We start from the raw sequence: 17,806 nt of genomic DNA, 5'->3' as shown, positions 1-17,806 counted from the left end.
CGCGTCAAGGAGATCGAGGTAGACACTGCTGTTTTTTTCAAATCCAGTTCAACCATAGAGAAGTATAGAGGACTTATTGTTGTACGTGTGTTATTATAGCGTCTGTGACAGAATGGGAGGCGCCATTGAGGCAATCTCCATTTTGAAGTAGTACTTTTTCTTATTTAGGATTGACTGATCCCTCCTGATGACCCAGTTGGACATGACTTCAATAGGGTCCCCAGGAGGGTCGTCACTAGTTACCACAGTCACAAAGTCACAAACCCTGCCTATTTCTAAAATGTTTCTTCTTTTAATAAGATGTTAAACCTAACCTTAACCACACTGCTATCCTTATGCCCAATCCTAACCCTAAATGAAGACCAAAAAGCAAATGTTTGTTTTATTAATTTTTACCACATAGCCATTTTGACTTTGTGGCTGTGGTAAAAAGTCGAAACCCACCAGGAGGGATCAGCCACCCAGTTGACTACATTAAAATGGTGGAAGTCCTCAATGGCTCTGCCCATGCTAATACCGCCTTTTGGCCACTAGAGGCCTCTATCATTCTTTATGAGTTCAACTCAACGCGGCCAGCTAAAGCAAAAACAAGAAGCAGGGAAATCCAGATGAACGGTGAACAGACAAGGTAAGAATGACCTTTTAACCGACAAAATCCACTTAATTTGGAAACGCGCCTGTCATAGGTTTATGTGTAGACACAGTTATAATGAAGAGGAGTAAACCGAGGCATTTTTTTCTTAGCTATGCAAGCTTGTTTCAAAAGGCCTGGTGACCCACATTCGTAATCTAGGCTAGAAATACCGGGGAGTGTGCAGTAGATCGCCGCATAGGTTTTTGATGTTTAAATATGCTCCTGGTTTTCGTATGTTTACCATTTTTATTAGTATTGTGGATGTGCATAATGTGTTATAACTACGTTGCTATATTTAGCCTGGTAGCTCGCATTGACCCCTGTTTTGGAGGGATGAAACACGCAGTTGGTTTTGGGTGCGCGTTTGCAATGACAGCACAGTTGCGTCTCTTTCATTGTAATTTCTAATGATGTTCCTTTTGGGGCTGAACCTATAGTGTCAGTGGGTTGAACGCTACGGTTGTGCAGTGAACAGTAGCTGTGAATGTGAGTTAGATTTTTACACTGCAATCGGAAGCTTTCGCATGGATGTGGGCTGAAACAAATCCAATTAACCCTCAACATTTTCACCCAGGATCTGAGGACGCAACCTGCAAACGTAGCTGGGTGATCCAGTGAGAAATGCAGATAGGCTACACATCAATATTATGCAGAGGAAATCCGTATAACGGGAATACACACTTTGCATGTCATGAGCTAGCCCAAGACGTGCTCTTAAGGAACCTACCCAGTGGGCAAACCCTGGTTGAAAGACGTCAGTATGACGTCTTATTCTGGTCGCAAACTGGTTGAAAAAGGACGTTTTTTTAACATATTTTTCAGACCGCCATACCACCAGTTGGATATATTTGTGATCTCTATCTGACCAGCTGGTCATAATTCTTACCACTATTTTATGTGCTATATTATGTAGCCTACTGGTCATAGTTAAGACCTCATCATAACCTGGTAATGACCACCTGACTACAGCTTATTACTACATTCTTAGATAAAAGGGTTTCCAAAACGGTTCTTCAGCTGTCTCCATAGAATAACCCTTTTTAGTTCTAGGGAGAAGCCTTTTTGGTTCCACATAGAACCCTTTTTGTTTCCATGTAGAACCCTCTGTGGAAAGGGTCCTACATAGAACCCAAAAGGGTTCTACAGTACCTGAAACCAAAAGGGTTCTACAGTACCTGAAACCAAAAGGGTTCTACCAGGAACCAAACAGGATTCCTCAAAGGGTTCTCCTATGGGGAAAGCCGAATAACCCTTTTAGGTTCTAGATAGCACCTTTTTTTCCTAAGAGTGTACTGTAAAAAGTATTGCAGAGGACAAAGTTGGATATTAAACGTTTCCATAGTCACCGATTTGAAGTAAATCTGCAACATATTTTTACATTTAAAATGTATCAAGCAATGGCAAAAACAAATCTACATCACAATTTTTCACACATCTGTGTACAGTAATTGTTTCATAATTCATCAACAGAAATGACATGCATATAAATACTGTGAGTATATAAAGGCCCATTGTTTTATTTGATTAATGATTAATACGAGTGGTGTGATGGGGTAGATCCTCATCAAGGACCTCTGAGCACAGATGGTGATCTGGAGCATAGTGGCCTTCTTGAAGAGTCATGTGATGGCTCAGATCTGCAGTGACGAGAATCAGCGCATTACAACTTTATCAATTTGAGATTTTATAAGCAAACTAGGAAAGGACATTCTTGAAGAAACTTTGTGGACTCAGCTGGCTAAAAGTATTTGCATGGTACTAGTTGAAGTATTTTGTGGCAGATATAGTTTCGAGATGTCTTTAAAAAAGTGCAACTTGCTTATACTTTGCTTCCTTCACCAACACGGCTCAGGGGCATATTTCGGGACTTTCCAGAGGGCCCGCAACACATCAATCTCCTGAGTTTTCTGGCTTTTCATGACACTTACTGTGAGCATTAAAAAACAACAACAGTGTGGGCAAGCAGGACACGACATGACAGTAACGCACAGTAAAATATATTTTAACAGTCAGAATCTACTAAAAGTGGAAGCAAATGCATGTTTGCTCCTCGGTCCCTACATATTGAAGTCGGACATAAATTCATTGTTCATGAATCTGAAACATTTTGAAGAAAGAGGATATAAAAATTAGACAGTAGTTGGATAATGAAAATGTTTAACTCCTCTCTAAATGGTAAAGTTTTGCTTTATCTTAATACATGTAATATTCTAAACGCTTTTTATAAACACACCGCTGCCTAATCCTGAGGACATTGTCCCGGACAGAGGTTCCCCAATTGAGGATAGCTTGGCAGTCTTAAAAAAAGAAAGTTAAATGTAAGTATGTGTAAAGACAATAAAATATTATATTGTTCAAAAGTGATGTCTGTCATATCATTAATGCAACAAATAGTGTTAGAAATGGGTGTAATTGGCAAATCTCGTCCTCTTCTCAGCAACTGCACACGTGTTTGAGTGAGCAACAGAGAGAAATTGGAGAAACTACATGACTCACCAACAATGTTACCTAAAACAAATTACGGCACTGAGCAAATTTCAGGTCTGCTGAGTGCAAACTTGAATGAACTTCCAGGGTGCTTTTGCTGTGAACACTGAGGCTGTACCCATTTTAAGTTACAGTTTTAATAATGGCCAGATAGGCTACAGTGGCTATTTGATCATAATGTAGGCCTAACAGAGTGGTCTATCATCAAAAACAATAAAGAAAATGCACCCCATAACATTTTAACATGGAAATAGATGTTCTATCATTCAGCCTACAGTAGCAGCCAATGTTTGGTGTTCTAAATTATGAGACTTTTGAAAAAAACATGCAGGGCTTGACATTAACCTGCTTATCCACTTGTCCTTCAGACAAGGAGGTAACTGAAAATGTTGTTGTTTGATGCAAGAAAACAATTTACAAAATAAAATGCATTATTATTCCCATACCATTATTACAAAGAATCAGACAAATTATGCTACCCTCTGCCTATTGGCTACTTAGCTTATTCAAGCCTGTCTCAAAATACAACACTGCCCCTTTAAGACAAAAAAAGCTCTTTACCTGACCTGCCTTTCAAAGATGTCTAGAAATGCACACGTTTTGAGATCTTGTAGGAAGCAATCACTCCCCCATTGCTGACTACAAATTATGAACAAAATGTGGACACATGGCTACATGCAGCTCATGCTTTGATCTCAAAACAAGATAATCTACTCAGACCACAGCTGTCAACACAGTTCAGACAAAAGTAAACACCACAGATCCATATGGTCTATTTGCATATAGGTCTACTGCAGCTCTGATTGGTAATGCATCACTGGTCTGTGTATAGTACAGGCTGAGTCATGCCCAATAGAATCCTGCTCCGATGCAATCTGCCTACAACAACATCTCTTAAATAGTTTGTTTTGTTTTAGCATGTTGCATTGAAAGTTGCTAATATTGCTTTGATTCGATCACAATTGCCACAGTAACGGAAAACGTTGATAGTGTTAATTAACAGGGAAAACTCTAGGAATTTGAGTAAAGTTCAATCTCGTGCTTCTCTCTGTTGGCTGATATTTCTTCTGTGCTCGCGACAGTCTCTGGGCAACAGTTTAGAGAAAACATTGCTCACCAAGGGAGGTGTCTGTTAAATCAGGACACAAAGGTTTTGCACCTGGAGGAAAAAAAAGGCGAGTTAAAATTGGATTTGATTTGCTTTACAATGTTATATTATTAGAAGCGGTGCTATTTCAATTGGATCTACTTACACTACACTCTTAGAAAAAAGGGTTCCAAAACGGTTCTTCGGCAATCTGGCAGTCAGGCAGACAGACGAAGAGCCATAGACAGCCAAGCATAGGCTATTTATTTTTCTTAGTCAGCAGGCTGGATAACTTCTGTACTCATTCCCTTTATTCCCTCCTCCATCCTTCCATCCAAGCTAGAAGATTCCTGCAAAAACAGACAATAAAGAATTGACAAAGGCAGTTGATCGGTGTAACATTAGAATGCGTGTTGATGGGGAGCAGGTATTGGCAAAATGTATGTTATTCTCAAATATAAAATATCCCAAAATACAAGGATCTCTAATGAATCAAGAAAATCTTCACATCCATATTGGCGGTAGAAGTTTCAAGAATTATACTAGTTTACGTTCTTACGCAAAACAAACAATCAATGTTCTGTGTATTCATGTACTCTCTCTTTCTCTCTCGCTCTTTCTCACACACACACACACACACACACACACACACACACACACACACACACACACACACACACACACACACACACACACACACACACACACACACACACACACACACACACACACACACCAGTGGCGGTCGGTGCCATTAAAGATGAGGGAGGACGATTTTTACTTTTCATGAGCATGGCCTTATTTCTATTACAGCATATTGGATGACTCTCATTGATATTTCATTCACCCAGTTCAATGTAACATCGTCAGGTTTAGGCTACTACATGATTCTCTAATTTTCCCTATACCCGTCATGAGGTTGCTACAACCTAGCCTACTAATGAAAGTTTACAACGTGGGTGCACACAGGACGAGAGAGAAATTTGAGGTGACAGACAGTGGACTTCAATGTACAACACATCAGCTGTATGTGACCAGGCAAAAAAACCTTTCCAAGCCAAACCCTATCGTAACCATTACACACAGCCTACATCGCTGTCACCATATTAGCTAAAGTAACATCATAGTCAACATAGCTAATAGAACTAACACATTAGTAAACCCGCTACAATCATGCAGTAAAGTTAGTGTGCAATCAGTAAGCAGTTTAGCACTTACACTGTCGGGCCCCGGTGGCAATAAATTGTGTTGTGTTGGATAGTCATAGCCAGCTAGCTAACACATCACCCCTCTGTTTGAGTAGGCTAAACTAGCTAGCTGCTTTTCTGAAAAAAAATCTCAATCTCTCTCTTGCTTCTTCATTTTGGAAGAAATGAATTTGTTCAAACCTGTTCAAGGATTGTCTTTCTCTCTGACTCAAGTACTCACCACATTTTATGCATTGCAGTGCTAGCTAGCTGTAGCTTATGCTTTCAGTACTAGATTCATTCTCTGATTCTTTAATTGGGTGGCAACATGTCAGTTCATGCTGCAAGAGTTTTGATAGGTTGGAGGACGTCCTCCGGAACTTGTCATAATTACTGTGTAAGTATATGGAAGGGGGTGAGAATGTATTAAAGTCAATGTACCCAGAGGAGGACGGAAGCTAGCTGTCCTCTGGCTACACTATGGCGCTACCATACAGAGTGCTGTTGATGCTACTGTAGACCTTCAACAGTGTGTTTTAATCAATTATTTGGTGACGTGAATATATTTTTCTTTTTATGAAATTCACTGAGGATGGTCCACCCCTTCCTCCTCTGAGGAGCCTCCACTGACACGCACACATTTACCATCATTAAAAGAAATCAAAGTGTAGCAAGCTAGCTAACTACAGTAGCTAGCTCAAATCATTCCTTGATGTTCTTCTCCCCAACAAACTGCTGCTTTACTTGCAAAAGTGTAACAAGAATGCAGGAGAACAGGGGACTACCACTTAGCAGTCAAATCTTTTATAAGTTTCTTGTGTAAATTTCGAGAACCTGTTGTGGTCTTCCAGCTGTGTTGTTGTGTAGCTTACCAGACGCTCTGTCCCAACTGCCATATGGAATGTTGACGGCTGCTCTCAAGCAGGCTGCCTGAGCGCAGAGATCTTTTGCTGTGCGTGAGACAAAGATTCAAATCCAAGTTTTAGCTTTGTTTTCTTTAAGATTTTATGGCAGGCTACACCTATTGGTGTACTGCCGCCAACTACTGTACGGGTTAGTGAAAAAAAAGATTTCATTGCTTTAGCTGGAACTGATATGCCTACCTCCTTATTTAGCTACTGAAATTAAAGTCCAATTACTGCATGCATTATGTTAATTTATTAAAAGCTTTAAGGAGAAATATAATTGTCAAATTCAGGTGCAATAATTTTGGACTAATTATTGATGGAAATAAATGCGATTCAAAATGTAGCTTTGTAAATCCTGGTGGATTGTAGTAGGCTATTGAAATAAGACATAGGCAGGCCTATGTAATATTTGTTAAATTCTGAAAACAAATTGAGTTAGTCATAATAGAGCATCAAAACAGCATTTAGTGGAACAGAAGAACATGTGCAGCACAATAAACAGTGCAGTTAGCTAACACAAGACAACATATTACTATTAGAAGCCAACACACACAGCAAGAAATCCAGATATCATTAACTAAACAGCCATTATTTCATTGTACTGCAGTTTTGTAAGGGTATCCTGTGTTATTGTGAATGTTTATCTTACATGCTGGTAGCCTAGAACAAATGTTATGGAAGTGAATGTGCACTTTTCAGATGGGTGGACTGCAAGTACATAAAACAGTGCCATAGCCTGTAGTAAAACCAAAAGCATTTATAGCATCGGAGATTCTCTAAATTAGGGACCATCTCTGATAGCTATATGACCACAGAGACTGTGACAAATTTGAGCTTTTAATGACCTAGCAAATTAGATGACTTGGAGGTGAAATACACTGAACAAATATATAAAGTGTTGGTCCCATGTTTCATGTAAAGTGTTGGTTTCATGAGCTGAAAAAAAAGATCCCAGAAATGTTTATAAGCTTAAAAAAAGCTTATTTCTCTCAAATTCTGTGCACACATTTCTTTACATCCCTGTTAGTGAGCACTTCTCCTTTGCCAATGTAATCTATCCACTTGACAGGTGTGACATATCAAGAAGCTGATTAAATAGCATGATCATTACACAGGTGCACATTGTGCTGGGGACAATAAAAGGCAATTCCTAAAATGTGCAGTTCTGTGACACAACACAATGCCACAGATGTGTCAAGTTATGAGGGCGCATGCAATTGGCATGCTGACTGCAGGGATGTCCATCAGATCTGTTGCCAGAGAATTGAATGTTAATTTCTCTACCATAAGCCGCCTCCGTCGTTTTATAGAATTTGGTATTACATCCAACCAGCCTCACAACCGCAGACCACGCGTAACCACGCCAGCCCAGGACCTCCACATCCAACTTCTTCACCTGTGGGATCGTCTGAGACCAGCCACCCGGGCCAACTGATAAAACTGTGTTTGCACAACCAAGGAATTTCTGCACAAACTGTCAGAAACCGTCTCCGGGAAGCTCATCTGCGTGCTCGTCATCCTCACCAGAGTCTTGACCTGACTGCAGTTTGGCGTCGTAACCGACTTCAGTGGGCAAATGCTTACCTTTGATGGCCACTGGCATGCTGGAGAAGTGTGCTCTTCACGGATGAATCCCGGTTTCAACTGTACCGGGCAGATGGCAGACAGTATGTATGGTGTCGTGTGGGTGAGCGGTTTGCTGATGTCAACATTGTGAACAGAGTGCCCCGTGGTGGTGGGGTTATGGTATGGACAGGTGTAAGCTATTGACAACGAACACAATTGCATTTTTATCAATGGCAATTTGAACGCACAGAGATACGGTGACGAGATCCTGAGGCCTGTTGTCGTGCCATTCATCTGCCGCCATCACCTCATGTTTCAGCATGATAATGCACAGCCCCATGTTGGAAGAATCTGTACACAATTCCTGGAAGCTGAAAATGTCCCAGTTCTTCCATGGCCTGCATACTCACCAGACATGTAACCAGACATTGAGCATGTTTTATCCAGCAACTTCGCACAGCCATTGAAGAGGAGTGGGACAACATTTCACAGGCCACAATCAACCGCTTAATCAACACTATGTGAAGGAGAGGTGTCGCCCTGCATGGGGCAAATGATGGTCACACCAGATACTGAGTGGTTTTCTGATCCACGACCCTACTTTTTTTTGTATTGGTGTCTTTGACCAACAGATGCGTGTCTGTATTCCCAGTCATGTGAAATCCATAGATTAGGGCCTAATGACTATATTTCAATTGACTGATTTCCTTATTTGAACTGTAAATTTTGGTTCAGTTTAAAATCACCGATCTTAATGCAATTTACAAAAATACTCGTTATTTCAGTATAAGTAAAGTTATTGCATCCAAAAGTGGATTTAAACGTTAATAAAGTGACTTAATATTTTTTTTAAATCCAAGGTAATTACAGGTAATATTGGTTCATTAGGATGTGGATATTTGTGGTTGAAAGGTATTTTAGATATATTTATAGATTGAATGGCATCCTATGGGCAAACAGCATGACACAATATGCCTATAAAGTATCTAAATACGTGAGATATGGACTATAAATTGTTTTGGAATATCAAACAAGTGTGAAAACAGGTACACATGTTGAAATGGGGGAAATCCAGCCCATTGTGGCTTAAAGTAAATTACATTGGGTTTTATACACCCCATTTTTCATAACAAACCCTACTTAATCAAATAACTGTTGTTTTACAAAACTATCTATACAATAGGTTTAAGAAGTGGTCCTAGTAAATAAATAAAGGTACCAGCACAGCACACCCATTGACTATACATTAGAATTAGCTTAGTATTATTACCGAAATGAAGGTTCTCATTACTGAAACGGACCTAAAAAATTATGTGGTAATGATAAATGTGTTTTTCGGTCATGAGGCCCAAGCTCAATCTGCAAATAATAGGAGAGCCATTATGAATCAACAAACAATTGACCACATCACTAAAGCCCATTTATGCCTCAATGTTGGTAATGTAATGGTTCTCTGACTTTTTCCCTATTTTAACTTTTTTGCCATTTTGGTAATGAGAAGGCCAAGTGAGGTAAAGGGGGTGTTTGAGAATACGAACCTCATTCTGAAGGCATTTAAAAAAAAAAAAAAAAAGTTGTATTTTTTTATTTTTTATTTTCTATTTCACCTTTATTTAACCAGGTAGGCTAGTTGAGAACAAGTTCTCATTTACAACTGCGACCTGGCCAAGATAAAGCAAAGCAGTGCGACACAAACAACAACACAGAGTTACACATGGAATAAACAACCGTACAGTCAACACAATAGAAAAAAACAAGTCCATATACAGTGTGTGCAAATGGCGTGAGGAGGTAAGGCAATAAATAGGCCATAGTAGCAGAATAATTACAATTTAGCAAATTAACACTGGAGTGATAGATGAGCAGATGATGATGTGCAAGTAGAAATACTGCTGTGCAAAAGAGCAGAAAGTAAATAAAAACAATATGGGGATGAGGTAGGTAGATTTGGTGGGCTATTTACAGATGGGCTATGTACAGCTGCAGCTGCTCAGATAGCTGATGTTTAAAGTTAGTGAGGAAAATATAAGTCTCCAGCTTCAGCGATTTTTGCAAATTCGTTCCAGTCATTGGCAGCAGAGAACTGGAAGGAAAGGTGGCCAAAGGAGGTGTTGGATTTGGGGATGACCAGTGAGATATACCTGCTGGAGTGAGCTGAGATAAGGCAGAGCTTTACCTAGCATAGACTTATAGATGACCTGGAGCCATTGGGTCTGGCGACAAATATGTCGCGAGGGCCAGCCGACTAGAGCATACAGGTCGCAGTGGTGGGTAGTATATGGGGCTTTGGTGACAAACGGATGGCACTGTGATAGACTGCATCCAGTTTCCTGAGTAGAGTATTTGAAGCTATTTTGTAAACGACATCGTCGAGGATCGGTAGGATAGTCAGTTTTACGAGGGTATGTTTGGCAGTGTGAGTGAAGGAGGCTTTGTTGCGAAATATGAAGCCGATTTTAGATTTAATTTTGTATTGGAGATGTTTAATACGAGTCTGGAAGGAGAGTTTACAGTCTAGCCAGACACCTAGGTATTTGTAGTTGTCCACATATTCTAAGTCAGAACCGTCCAGAGTAGTGATGCTAGTCGAGCGGGCGGGTGCGGGCAGTGAACGGTTGAAAAGCACGCATTTGGTTTTACTAGCGTTTAAGAGCAGTTGGAGGCCACGGAAGGAGTGTTGTATGGCATTGAAGCTTGTTTGGAGGTTAGGTAACACAGTGTCCAAAGAAGGGCCAGATGTATACAGAATGGTGTCGTCTGCGTAGAGGTGGATCAGGGAATCACCAGCAGCAAGAGCAACATCGTTGATATATACAGAGAAAAGAGTCGGCTCGAGAATTGAACCCGGTGGTACCCCCATAGAGACTGCCAGAGGTCCGGACAACAGGCCCTCCGATTTGACACACTGAACTCTGTCTGAGAAGTAGTTGGTGAACCAGTGAATTTAAGCGAATACATTAACTTATGCTCATCTAAAGACTACTCCTCTAGATGATGCATCAAGCATGGTTGAATAGAACTTTAGTTTTTACAGGAACTTGAAAAAGTGTTACGGTAATGAGACATGTTCACAGACAGTGTTTTTACGTAATAAATACTGAATGATAGTTTAATGTCAACGTCAACTATTATAAAAAAAATTATGATTTATAGACTAACTACAGCAACCTATTTTGTCTTTTATTCAAAAAAATTTTTTTATAAAGTAACATTTTATAGAATGACCCGATAATTTTATCCGGACACATTTCGGTATAAGAATTTGGGGTGAAAATGTAAGAAATTCTAGCAAAAATATAAAATGTATTTAAAGATGAACTATGCAGAAATCGCACTGCCAATTACTGGTTGCTAAAATTCTAATAGTTTGCCTAATTTCTGTTTTTATGTGACAAAACAAGCAAGTATAGTGTAGAGAATCATTGTACCATCTAAACTGCTGTGAAACATATTTTCCATAACCAAAAATATTGTATTTTCAGCTGTTTTGAAGCTGGTGTACACAACCGAAAGTGAAAGACACAAAGCGAAACATATAAATAGTGCACATAGAACATATCTACTGCTTCTTAGACTTGCTTTCAATGAGAATGACAGATCTATAACACACATTTCTATTTGAATTTGGTCAGGTCACCAAAAAGTTACATATTGCACTTTGCCAAAAACTAGACATCTTAGTTCGCAGAATGATAGTTGATTTTTGCAGATGCATCATAGGTTTTGTAACTCTATTTGCTACAGACATGTTTAAAACTGGTTTCATGAGAACCACCCGTATATGGCTTTTGACTAGGATACAATGTATCCAAATGGCATACATCTAATAGTCACTGCTATATTCAACTAGAGCTATCTGACCATGTTCATTGTATTAATTTACTGCCTTGATATAGGCTACACATTTTATTTATTTATGCACGGAATGCCTGTCTAATGCAGTTTGGTGCACTGGTTCCTGTGATGCTCAGTAGGGTTGTGTTTTTGGCAGCCTTGAAAACATACCAATATGTGTCTTTGTCAGCTGTTGAAGCAGTACCAATCTGTTGTTGCTAAGTTGCCCTCTGAATTCTACCGATCTGCACTGACAGACGCAGCGTGTAACCAATGTTGAAACATACATTTGTCCATGGAAATGGAATAACAAGTTGTTCAGTGGCTCTATGGTTGAACAAGTTGTTCAGGGCAGGCCATGGTAAGTCATTCTCATCCACCCTGAACTGCATCTGTTTTGCCATGCATCTTGTGATATCTATAGTGCTGTGTCTGCATGCCTTGTCTGTGTCCTCATTGTTATTGTTTGTCTTTAGGGGTATTTGTGGGGAAGTTGTCCTTGAGCACTGCACACAGCATGCACAGTAGCCTGTTGTCTGAGTTCTAGAAAATGTCCAGTGACTTTTGGTTTGACCGTGACCAAGTTAGGATGTGTGTCAGTCACTCCCCAAATAGTACACAGTTTATTCCTTAGCCTAAACCTTGTATTCGTTGAAACTGTACAGTGAGGAAATAAGTATATGAGGAGATGTGCATTTTGACACCTAAGCTCCGTTTTCATTGGCATTTGAATTAAGGCCAAATTCGAGCTGGCTTGAATGGAATTCTCAAATTAGAGCTGGGTCGGAGGAAACCCTGGCCAGTGCAGCCCAGTTTCACAACTGATGCTAGCCCGATTAGAATTCAGGCCAGTGACGTTGTCCTCAAGTTGGCAAACACAGTCGCTAAGCAACCAATTGTCAGCTTCTTCATCAATCAACAGAAAAATGTATACTGTTGTGGCAAAGAACTAAAAAGTCGGTTCCCTGGTCCTTTGAGAAGGTCCAGACCCTTCTGTCAATCTGGGCAGACACTTCAGTACAACATTTATACAGTTGAAGTTGGAAGTCTAGATACACCTTAGCCAAATACATTTAAACTCCGTTTTGAACAATTCCTGACATTTAATCCTAGTAAAAATTCCCTGTCTTAGGTCAGTTAGGATCACCACTTTAATTTAAGAATGTGAAATGTCACAATAATAGTAGAGTGATTTATTTCAGCTTTTATTTCTTTCATCACATTGCCAGTGGGTCAGAAGTTTACATACACTCAATTAGTATTTGGTAGCATTGCCTTTAAATTGTTTAACTTGGGTGAAACGTTTCGGGTAGCCTTCTACATGCTTCCCACAATAAGTTGGGTGAATTGTGGCCCATTCCTCCTGACAGAGCTGGTGTAACTGAGTCCGGTTTGTAGGCCTCCTTGCTCGCACACGCTTTTTCAGTTCTGGCCACAAATTTTCTGTAGAATTGAGGTCAGAGCTTTGTGATGGACACTCCAATACCTTGACTTAGTTGTCCTTAAGCCATTTTGCCACAACTTTGGAAGTATGCTTGGGGTCATTGTCCATTTGGAAGACCCATTTGCGACCAAGCTTTAACTTCCTGACTGAGGTCTTGAGATGTTGCTTCAATATATCCACATCATTTTCCTACCTCATGATGCCATCTATTTTGTGAAGTGCACCAGTCCCTCCTGCAGCAAAGCACACCCACAACATGATGCTGCCACCCCCATGCTTCACGGTTGGGATGGTGTTCTTCGGCTTGCAAGCCTCCCCCTTTTTCCTCCAAACATAACGATGGTCATTATGGCCAAACAGTTCTATTTTTGTTTCATCAGACCAGAGGACATTTCTCCAAAAAGTACGATATTTGTCCCCATGTGCAGTTGCAAACCGTAGTCTGGCTTTTTTATGGCGGTTTTGGAGCAGTGGCTTCTTCCTTGCTGAGTGGCCTTTCAGGTTATGTCGATGTAGGACTCGTTTTACTGTGGATATAGATACTCTTTTACCTGTTTCCTCCAGCATCTTCACAAGGTTGATTTGCACTTTTCGCACCAAAGTACGTTCATCTCTAGGAGACAGAACGCATCTCCTTCCCAAGCGCTATGACGGCTGTGTGGTCCCTTGGTGTTTATACTTGCGTACTATTGTTTGTACAGATGAACGTGGACCATTCAGGCGTTTGGAAATTGCTCCCAAGGATGAACCAGACTTGTGGAGGTCTACATTTTTTTTCTGAGGTCTTGGCTGATTTCTTTTGATTTTCCCATGATGTCAAGCAGAGGCACTGAGTTTGAAGGTAGGCCTTGAAATACATCCACAGGTACACCTCCAATTGACTCAAATGGTGTCAATTAGCCTATCAGAAGCTTCTAAAGCCATGACATCACTTTCTGGAATTTTCCAAGTTGTTTAACCTCTCTAGGGTACGTGAGACGGTAGCGTCCCACCTCTTCAACAGCCAGTGAAACTACAGGGCGCCAAATTCAAAACAACAGAAATCCCATAATTAAAATTCCTCAAACATACATGTATTTTACACCATTTTAAAGATACACTTGTTGTAAATCCAGCCACAGTGTCCGATTTCAAAAAGGCTTTACGACGAAAGCGAACCAAACGATTATGTTAGGTGAGTGCCTATTCACAGAATAACACAGCCATTTTTCCAGCCAAAGAGAGGATTCACAAAAAGCAGAAATATAGATCAAATTAATCACTAACCTTTGATGATCTTCATCAGATGACACTCATAGGACTTCATGTTACACAATACATATATGTTTTGTTGGGTAAAGTTCATATTTATATCCAAAAATCTGAGTTTACATTGGCGCCTTACGTTCAGAAGTCACAAAACATCCTTTGATTTTGCAGAGAGCCACATCAATTTACAGGAATACTCATAATAAACATTGCTAAAAGATACAACTGTTGTGCATGGAATTTTAGATGCACTTCTCCTTAATGCAACCGCTGTGTCAGATTTCAAAAAAGCTTTACAAAAAAGCAAACCATGCAATAATGTGAGTCGGCGCTCAGAGCCCAATCAAGACACAAATATAGCCGCCATATTATGCAGTCAACAGAAGTCAGAAGTAACATTATAAACATTCACTTACCTTTGATGATCTTCATCAGAATGCACTCCCAGGAATCCCAGTTCCATAATAAATGTTTGTATAGTTCGATAATGTCCATTTATGTCCAAATTCCTCCTTGTTGTTCTAGCGTTCAGTACACTTTCCAAACGGGCAGGTCCAGCAGAAAGTACGGACCAAAAGTTAAAAAAGTTATATTACAGTCCGTAAAAACATGACAAACGAAGTATTGAATCAGTCTTTAGGATGTTTTTAACATAATTCTTCAATAATGTTCTAACCGGAGTATTCCTGTGTCTTCAGAATTGCGATGGAACAGAGCTCGCTCTCACGTGAACGCGCATGGTCAGAGCATGGTCACCTCATGGCAGACCTGACTCATTCCTCTCTCCTTCGGCCCCACTAAACAGTAGAGGCATCAGACAAGGTTCTAACAACTTTTGACATCTAGTGGAAGCCTTATGAAGTGCAACATTACCAATATCCCACTGTATCTTCAATAGGAGCTGAGTTGAAAATCGACCAACCTCAGATTTCCCACTTCCTGGTTGGATTTTTTTCTCAGGTTTTTGCCTGCCATATGAGTTCTGTTATACTCACAGACATCATTCAAACAGTTTTAGAAACTTCCGAGTGTTTTATATCCATCTACTAATAATATGCATATTCAAGCTTTTATGGCTTTGTAGCAGGCCGTTTACTCTGGGCATGCTTTTCATCCGGACGTGAGAATACTGCCCCCTACCCCAAAGAAGTTAAGGCACAGTCAACTTAGTGTATGCAAACTTCTGACCCACTTGAATTGTGATACAGTGAATTATAAGTTAAATAATCTGCCTGTAAACAATTGTTGGAAAAATTACTTGTGTCATGCAGAAAGTAGATGTCCTAACCGACTTGCCAAAACAATAGTTTGTTTACAAGACATTTGTGGAGTGGTTGAAAAACTAGTTTTAATGACTCCAACCTAAGTGTATGTAATCTTCCGACTTCAACTGTAGCTTCTCTGTTCTGCCGGTGCATTGAAAATCCGTCCAGCTTCATATTATCCGTGTCGTCGTTCAGCCACCACTCGGTGAAACATAAGATATGATTGTTTGTTATCAAGTAAAACGGGTGAGAGTTTACTCGCTCGCCTACGGATTATCAAAAGGCAACCCGATCTGCGTCCTCTTATCCTCTGTCCTTTCTTCACGCAAATGGCGTGGATCTGGGCCTGTTCCCTGGAGAGCAGTATATCTTTCTCGTCGGACTCGTTAAATGAAAAATCATCTTCCAGTTCGTGTTGAGTAATCCCAGTTCTGATGTCCAGAAGTTATTTTCAGTCATAAGAGACAGTAGCTGCAACATTATGTACAAAATAAGTAAAAAAATAAGTTACAAACAACGCAAAAAATCTAACAAAATAGCACAATTGGTGTTTTATTAGGATCCCCATTAGCTGTTGCAAAAGCAGCAGCTACTATCCCTTGGGTCCACACATAACATGAAACATAATACTGAATGACACAATACAGAACATCATTAGACAAGAACTGCTCAAGGACAGAACTACATACTTTTTTAAAAGGCACGCGTAGCTTACATATCAATGCATACACACAAACTATCTAGGTCAAATAAGGGAGAGGCGTTGTGCCGCGAGGTGTTGATTTATCTGTTTTTTGAAACCAGGTTTGCTGTTTATTTGAGCAATATGAGATGGAAGGAAGTTCCATGCAATAAGGGCTCTATATAATACTGTACGTTTTCTTGAATTTGTTCTGGTTTTGGGGACTACGAAAATACCCCTTGTGGCATGTCTGGTGGGATAGGTGTGTGTGTAAGAGCTGTGTGTGTATGTTGACTATGCAAACAATTTGTGATTTTCAACACATTAATGTTTCTTATAAAAAGAAGAAGTGATGCAGTCAGTCTCTACTCAACTCTTAGTCAAGAGAGACTGGCATGCATAGTATTAATATTAGCCCTCTGTTTACAATTAAGAGCAAAATGTGCCGATCTGTTCTGGGCCAGCTGCAGCTTAACTAGGTCTTTCCTTGTAGCACTGGACCACACGACTTGACAATAATCAAGATTAGACCAAACTAGAGCATGCAGGACTTCCTTTTTGGAGCTTCAAAAAAGCAGAGAATCTCTTTATTACTGCTAGACCTCTCCCCATCTTTGCAACCATATTTTGAGCATGACAGTTTACAATCTAAGGTAACGCCAAGTAATTTAGTCTCCTCAACTTGTTCAACAGCCACACCATTCATTACAAGATTCAGCTGAGGTCTAGGACTTAAGGAATGATTTGTACCAAATACAATGCTCTTAGTTTTAGACGATGTTCAGGACCAGTTTATTACTGGCCACCCATTCTAAAACAGACTGCAACTCTTTAAGGGTTTCAGTGACTTCATTAGCTGTGGTTGCTGATGCGTATATGGTTGAATCGTCAGCATACATGGACACACATTGGTTACGGGCATGTAAAGCGTCAGCCATCCTCTTCGGCGCCATCTTAACATCTGGTGTATCTCCACTCCAGTGGTGATGGAGAAGGTCAGCCTGGGTCTGTCTTTGTGCAAAGAGTATTGAAACGGGGATTTGTTTTCTTTCGTCAGATAGTAGCCTAATTGAGACAATATCCTCCCATTTTAAAGGTGCTAGACAGGATTTGTTTTAGAATTTTAATTTGAGAAAATGTCCATAATATTTACTTCCCGCTGTGATATTCGCCTGTTGATTTCTCCTACCAGTGCGGCATCTGTAATCAAAATGGGAAAGCTTTATTGACTTTGTGACTGTGTTATCTAGTGGGAATCGGGTTAAGTGGCCATGAAGAAATCGGTCTGTCATTTCCTGGATGCTAAAATTGTACACTGTTAGCTCAATTTCAGTTTATGTGAGAAAACAAGCACTGAATACTGTAGGGAATCATTGTACCATCAAAATTGCTCTGAAATATATTTTCAATCACAAAAAATATAGTTTTTACAGCTGTTTGAAGCTGGTGGACCAAAACCGAAAG

General features: G+C 40.0%; 1 protein-coding gene across 2 annotated transcripts in view; it reads left to right on the top strand.

Annotated features, from left to right (window-relative positions):
* The first annotated feature begins 539 nt into the window (after positions 1-539).
* LOC139578599 (circadian locomoter output cycles protein kaput-like) overlaps positions 540-17,806 on the top strand; it is a 71,567-nt gene continuing 54,300 nt past the window's right edge. Inside the window, exon 1 of one of the 2 annotated variants that reach the window (XM_071406427.1) lies at positions 540-628. The gene's annotated coding sequence lies outside the window, so the exon portion shown is untranslated. The remainder of the gene's footprint in view (positions 629-17,806) is intronic. The other variant, XM_071406428.1, reaches the window with a different exon arrangement.

The sequence above is a fragment of the Salvelinus alpinus genome, chromosome 6 (genome assembly GCF_045679555.1).
Source record: "Salvelinus alpinus chromosome 6, SLU_Salpinus.1, whole genome shotgun sequence".
In the NCBI taxonomy this organism is placed as follows: Eukaryota; Metazoa; Chordata; class Actinopteri; order Salmoniformes; family Salmonidae; genus Salvelinus; species Salvelinus alpinus.
Note: the sequence above shows the minus strand (reverse complement) of the source record. Positions and strands in the feature narration are given on the sequence as shown.